The sequence below is a fragment of the Bos indicus genome, chromosome 4 (genome assembly GCF_029378745.1).
Source record: "Bos indicus isolate NIAB-ARS_2022 breed Sahiwal x Tharparkar chromosome 4, NIAB-ARS_B.indTharparkar_mat_pri_1.0, whole genome shotgun sequence".
Taxonomy (NCBI): Eukaryota; Metazoa; Chordata; class Mammalia; order Artiodactyla; family Bovidae; genus Bos; species Bos indicus.
The window spans coordinates 74,062,696-74,068,993 of record NC_091763.1 but is presented as its reverse complement, the minus strand read 5'-3'; the positions used below and the strand labels follow the sequence as shown (position 1 = coordinate 74,068,993).

Here is a 6,298-nt window from a genome sequence, read left to right as displayed (position 1 = left end):
TCCCAGCTATTTCCCCAGTGTGGTTATCCAGCCTGGCACATACTTCCTCCTCCTTAGCTAAGTCTAAGTTCCTTGCATTTTTGATGGAAACTCTGGCCTTATAGAAAGCATTTAATTCAGTGAATTCACATGAATTTTTAATAACTATCATGCATTTAATCCTGTTGGGGAACTTGTATTTTAGAGAAAAGTTTGCTTACTCAAGGGTAATAAATCTTAAATAGCACATCATATTTGGGTGAGGCTAACTTTTCTCATCCTCATAAATAATCTCATGGACCACTATTCTTCTAGGAATAGGAGATGTAACACTCTCCTGGTGCTCTTACATGGTTTTCTCAAAGGATTTTCAAACATTCTGAATTTTTACTTTTTTATAGTAGTACAAAGAAGTTAAGATTTTGTTTACTCTTACTTTTAATATATATTATGAATAGATTCAACTCAACCTAGGTTTAAAAAAAAAGCATGGCTATTTCTTTTTGAAAAATTTATATATTATTCTGTTTTATTACAAGTCTCTTCCAGAATTTGTTTTGGTAACAGAATGAGGTCTGCCATCACCCACTACTTCTGATAATAATAGTGACTTCCATGCTGCACATTTTTCAGTTTTTGTTGTACTTGTGCCACTGCTCCATAGTGAGAGGAGCAGATGATTTCTAGCTATTGTGTGGCTTTTTCTTCCCTTGGACTTTCTGGTGTGCTCAGTTACAGCTCTGTGTCAGATGTTTTCCAACTAAACAACAATTACATCGCTTTTTTTCTTCAGTTCTGTGGTGGATGTCTTAGTCACTGGCATGCAACCAAGCTGGAATGAAGTCTCAGAGATATATTTCAACTTGCAAGGTGATCATGAAGGTTGGCCTTGTATTTGCATAAGGCAGTTTGTATTTTCTTATCCTTTGCCTACATGGCTTTACTTGCCTGATGGAAATCAGTTGCCTCTTAATGTGAGTGACTTCACCCAAATATTATTTTCAATTTTGGTATTTTCCAGGCAAAAATTATATTTTGGCATAGAAAGTATATGAGCCTGCTTTTGAGCCACCTATCAGGGACCTTGTTTTAAAAAAAGTGATAAGGGAAGAAAATGAAGCTGAAATCCATTTGGTAGAGATAGTAAGCAGTCTAGACATCCTGGTTCACTTTTTTTTTTTTTTTAATTCTGGAAAATTATTTATCATCTTTCTTTTATAACTTCCTTCTTTTTGTTTTATTTATTTTTAAAATTTTAAACATATCATGGGTATACAGTGCCTGCTTTAAATTTAAAGAAGTTAGAAATAGCTTTTAAAATCACCATACCCATATAATCCCCACCAATATTGTTATATCATTGGGCTATGTTGTCTGAGAGAATTTAGACTATTCTTTCAATTATTTCTTTTAAAGCTTATATCTTTTCTTATTAGTTTTCCCAGGATTATCAATATAATTGAAAGTCATCACCAGATCTTATTTACTTGACAGTTACTCTCAAAACATATATAATGCACAAAAATCCTAGAAACATGGACTATCTTTATAAAAAATCTTCATGAATTCACTTTAAAGTTTGCCAACTTATGCTATGAAGCTCTGGCCCAAAGCAAAGCAGATTAGCTGATATATTTATTCTTGCCTCAATTGTTGCATTTTATGACTAGGTGAAGTGTTTTCAATTTTTGCTTTCTTTCTCTTCCTGTTTGCATAATTGCTTACTTTCTCTGTTTTATAATTTCATCTCTTTCATCTGTACATAGTTGAGAGAAATAGCTGTAAGAAAAGGGTTATTTCCTATTTTCCTCAACAATCTACTTTTCAATTATTCAGGTTTCCAAAAAGAAGAGCACAAAGTAAGACATATGTACTAATTTTATTCAATGAGTGTGTGGGGTGCCATTTTACAGAAACAAATGTGAGGATAAAAGACAAACAGGGCAGAGTGCACTGCAGAGTTGACAGTTTTACTGGAAAGTACAGCTGGTTACAAGGGTGAGGAATCTTCTAGGGGAGAAGAGTTTATCTGGCTTCTTTCCATTTCCTATCCATTGTTGGTAAAAATTCATTCTACAGGGCATTAACATTTTCATGTGATGTCATCTGGCTCTCCCAGTCATTGCAGAAGTCAGGTTCCCTATGATTCCCAACAACCATGGCGGGCTAGCAAACAGGTATGAACGAGCAGCTCTATCTGCTTGTAGGTCAGGTATGAAGAGGGTTCTGCACATCTCATCATCAGAGACAATTGGAAAGCTCCAGAGTGGCAAGCTGGCAGTGTGCACAATTAATATTGAGGAAAGGCTGTGTTTTGCTTGGCTTGAGAGGAATGGGTGGGGAGAAGCCAACTGAGCTGCAAAATGGTCCCCCATCATTTGTGATGAAGAACTCAGAGTTCTACGTGCTTTTATCCATTGAAGACTGAACCAACCTTCCTCTCTATGTGGGGTCTAAGAGTGTCTTCCATTTTTTATTGGAAGAGTGTATTCCATTTTTATTTATCTATTTAAAACACTTTCCTGAGGGTTAGTTTTATATTCTGGATTAGTACAAAGCATTGTGATACTGCTTCTCACTCCTTTCTAGAGGTGCCTCACATTCAGATTTTCCTGTCTAATCATTTATCTAAATTCTTCAAAGGAACTTTCTCTCCTCATGTGTTCATTAACACCTTCTCACTTTGCAGAGTCCAAGCAAAGAGTTTCTAGATAGGGTCAAATAGTATCTTAATCAGTTCTGGCTGCTTTAACAAAATACCATAGACTTATGTGTGAGGGGGTATCTTATATATAGAAATTACTTCTTAAAGTTCAGGGACTGGAATTCAGATCAGGTTGTCAGTATGGCTGGGTTATGGTAAGGGCCCTCTTCATTGTTGCAGACTGTTGAGGTCTTGTGTTAGTGTGGCAGAAAGTGATCGAGCTATATGTGTGGCCTCTTCTTGTAAGATCACCTGATCACCTAAAAATAACATCATAATGAGAACTAGGTTTCAACATATGAATTTTAGGGAGACACAAGCATTCAGTCTGTAACAAACACTCAATTTGACCTAATTGATCTTTTCAGTTACCCCCACATCGGAAAGTCTAAAAATGGAAATGGTATACTGCATTTTTACATAGTGCTTACCAAATATATAAAAGGCTTATGATTTGAAACTCAGTAGAATTTCAAAATATATATTTCCAGTTAAAATCACTTCTGCCTTTATTGAAGGACTGACTAGAAAGAGTGCATTATTATAGAAAATTTGAAAAAGAATAATAAGATATTTCCTTATCCTTCTATTACCTTCCTCCCTCCCCTCAACCTAGGGTCAAAGTAAATCTTATGCTTCCTTGTATTAAGGAGAAAGGAATTTATTTCCAGTTTTACCTGTAGCTAACTGTGGAATTTATTCATATGCTAAGCCATGGTTCTTTTGGACTTTCAAACCACACAATGTATAAATCAAATCATCTTATCTTTTTGAGATGTCTTTTTGTAGATAGTTAGGTTAGCTTGTGCTTTACCTGACTCCCACCCATCACATGCACAGTTTGGCTTCCTTGGCGTGTTCTGATGATAGGAGGAAAGTTGATAGGAGTGGCGATCACAGACTCACTCAACCTGTTCCTTTCAGAGAATGCTGTTAGACCTTTTCCTTTTACTGAGCAAATCCTCTTATGTCTTTGAAGAAAGAAGGTGGTTCTCCCTGCCTGTTGAGCAAGTTCAATTTAAAACCTTGTGGGGAGAATTTCACAGCATGCAAGCAGAAACAGTTTTATTGCCTCTATTTTCAGAATCTCTTTTCAAATTACAATAATATGCCCAAGAAGAATATGAGAAAAGACAATCTTTGGGGGGCTAAAACAGAGCTTTTATCTTTTAAACCAAAAATATAACTAAAGAAATCACTTGGCTTATAGGAGTTTATTTTCCAATTTTAAATTCTATATTTCAGGAAATTTTACAGTCTTGTGGATGTGAAGAAAGAAATGCTTGTATAAAGAAACTCTTTTGTATAAAAATTGAAACTCTTTATAATCTTTTATCCAGATTGACAATCCTCTCAATTTACCACCTTTGGAAATAGATAAATTTTCATTTCCACAAGAAAGATTTTTAAAAGATATTGTATTAATGTGCACTTAAATTTCCTTCATTTCAAATGTATTATATAGTACTCATTTTTATTATTCATTATGCTTCAGAAAAGCTTCATTTAGCTCTTGTGTTTCATAATCCCCTAAGAAGTTTTCATTCATATTCTTAGGGGAAATTAAAGCATTTATATTTTTATCAGCATGATTGAGGATTATTATAACTCAAATAAGGATATGATGCCAAATATTGGTTTACATAGAATAGCTTACTTTTAGTTTCTTACTGTTTCTTACTGTAAAATTAAAATTAAATTAAATTAAAATTAAAATGTTTCTTACTGGAAAATTAAAATTTGTTGCTTCTAATATTTAGCATGAGAGCTGGGCCTAGCAATTGAAGTTAGATCAATCTCTGTAGAACTCAAAAATTGTTGTGAAAAACTCACAGTGAATTAAGCAACATGGAGGATAACTACTTTTGCATGTTTGGGAATTGATGCGTTGATTAATGCATCAACTAATTTCATGCATAATCTACTTCCTAAATGGAATTCTTTGAGGATTCTGGATAATGTTTACATATACACAATTAATGATGAATTTATGCAGGGGAAATCAGGTACTTATGTATTTGGCTATGAGAGCAATTTCTAAGTAGATAGTCACTTCCTTTGTTGGTACATTCTATAGTACTTGATAGGCTTGCAAAACTGTAGCATAAAGATGAAAATCTGTATTTAGAACTCTGCCCAGTTCTCTGCTATTTTACTGCTAACACTTTAATAACTCGCTCTGAAATGATGATAGATAAAACAAACTGACTTTCTGTTTAAGTACTTGCCCTTTTCAAAAAATGAAAACAGGCATATTACAAATGCTAAAAGAAAGCTCACTGATACCTTAGCAAAAATGTAATATTAGTTTTTGGCTTTTTGAAGAAAAAGGAGCACTTAAGATATAATCAAAATAGTATTTTTAAATTAGTCATGAAAAAGGTTTTTTTTTTTAATGCATTAATTTTTTAAGCAATTCTCCCTAAGTTGAGTCACTAATAACTAAGATCTATAGGAGATATTTTAAAGTCTGAAATAAGATGAGATAAACATCTCTAGGCAACTAAAATAGTTATCTTAGAGTGTAAGAGAACTGACACTCACCCATAAACAGAAATCCAGGAACTTAATAATTAGAAGGGGGAGGCATCATAACTGCAAGGCAAATATCTACATCCATCTATCCATATTTTAAAGTGAGATTGGTTATTTTGTTCTTCAGTTGCTTGCCTATTAGAAACCACCACTAAGAGGGCGCTGGCACCACTAGGGGCAAGTGATATGATACAAAGAGAGGGAAAAAGCTGAATAGATGCTATCAAGAGAGGAGGAAAAAGTGTTTCAGGTAGCTGGAGACTGGGTAGTATAAGGATAAACAATCTATGGATGGGCCCAAAAGTTCTATGGGGTTTTCGCATCACATCCTATGGAAAAACAACGAGCTTTCTGGTGAGCCCAGTAATAGCCCCAGGCACCCCTGAGAACATCACTGAATTGTGTCGTGGTAATATTTTGGCCACCTCATGCGAAGAGTTGACTCATTGGAAAAGACTCTGATGCTGGGAGGGATTGGAGACAGGAGGAGAAGGGGACGACAGAGGATGAGATGGCTGGATGGCATCACCCACTCGATGGACATGAGTTTGAGTGAACTCTGGGAGATGGTGATGGACAGGGAGGCCTGGCGTGCTGCAGTTCATGGGGTTGCAAAGAGTCAGACACAACTAAGCGACTGAACTGAACTGAACTGAAATGAATAGGAAAGTGAAGGTGTTAGTTGCTCAGTCGTGTCCAACTCTGTGACCCCATGGACTGGGGCCCACCAAGCTTCTCTGTTGGAATTCTCCAGGCATGAATACTGGAGTGGATTGCCATTATCTTCAGAGGATCTTCCTGACCCAGGGATTAAACCTAGGTCTCCTGCATCGCAGGCAAAGTCTTTACCATCTAAGCTAATAGGCAAGTGCATAATAGTAAAAACTTTGTTTTAAACAAACAAAAAAAAGTTTAATCTATTTATTTTGGTAAATTCACTTTTAAATACAGTATTCTCTGACAGTGCCAACTATTTTTTCCAGTATTAGATAATGCCTTTTAATTTTTTTAGCATATAAGAAGCTTGATTAGATAGATATCATCACTCAATGAGATCTTATTTCAAATCCTCCAGGTTAG

General features: G+C 35.2%; 1 long non-coding RNA gene across 1 annotated transcript in view; it reads right to left on the bottom strand.

The window, feature by feature from the left end:
* Positions 1-1,861: 1,861 nt before the first annotated feature.
* The window catches only part of LOC139182627 (uncharacterized), a 72,086-nt gene continuing 67,649 nt past the window's right edge, over positions 1,862-6,298 (bottom strand). Inside the window, exons 3-4 of the long non-coding RNA XR_011566145.1 lie at positions 3,498-3,683; positions 1,862-2,943 (exon numbers count right to left, since the gene is read on the bottom strand). This is a non-coding gene — a long non-coding RNA (uncharacterized lncRNA). The remainder of the gene's footprint in view (positions 2,944-3,497; positions 3,684-6,298) is intronic.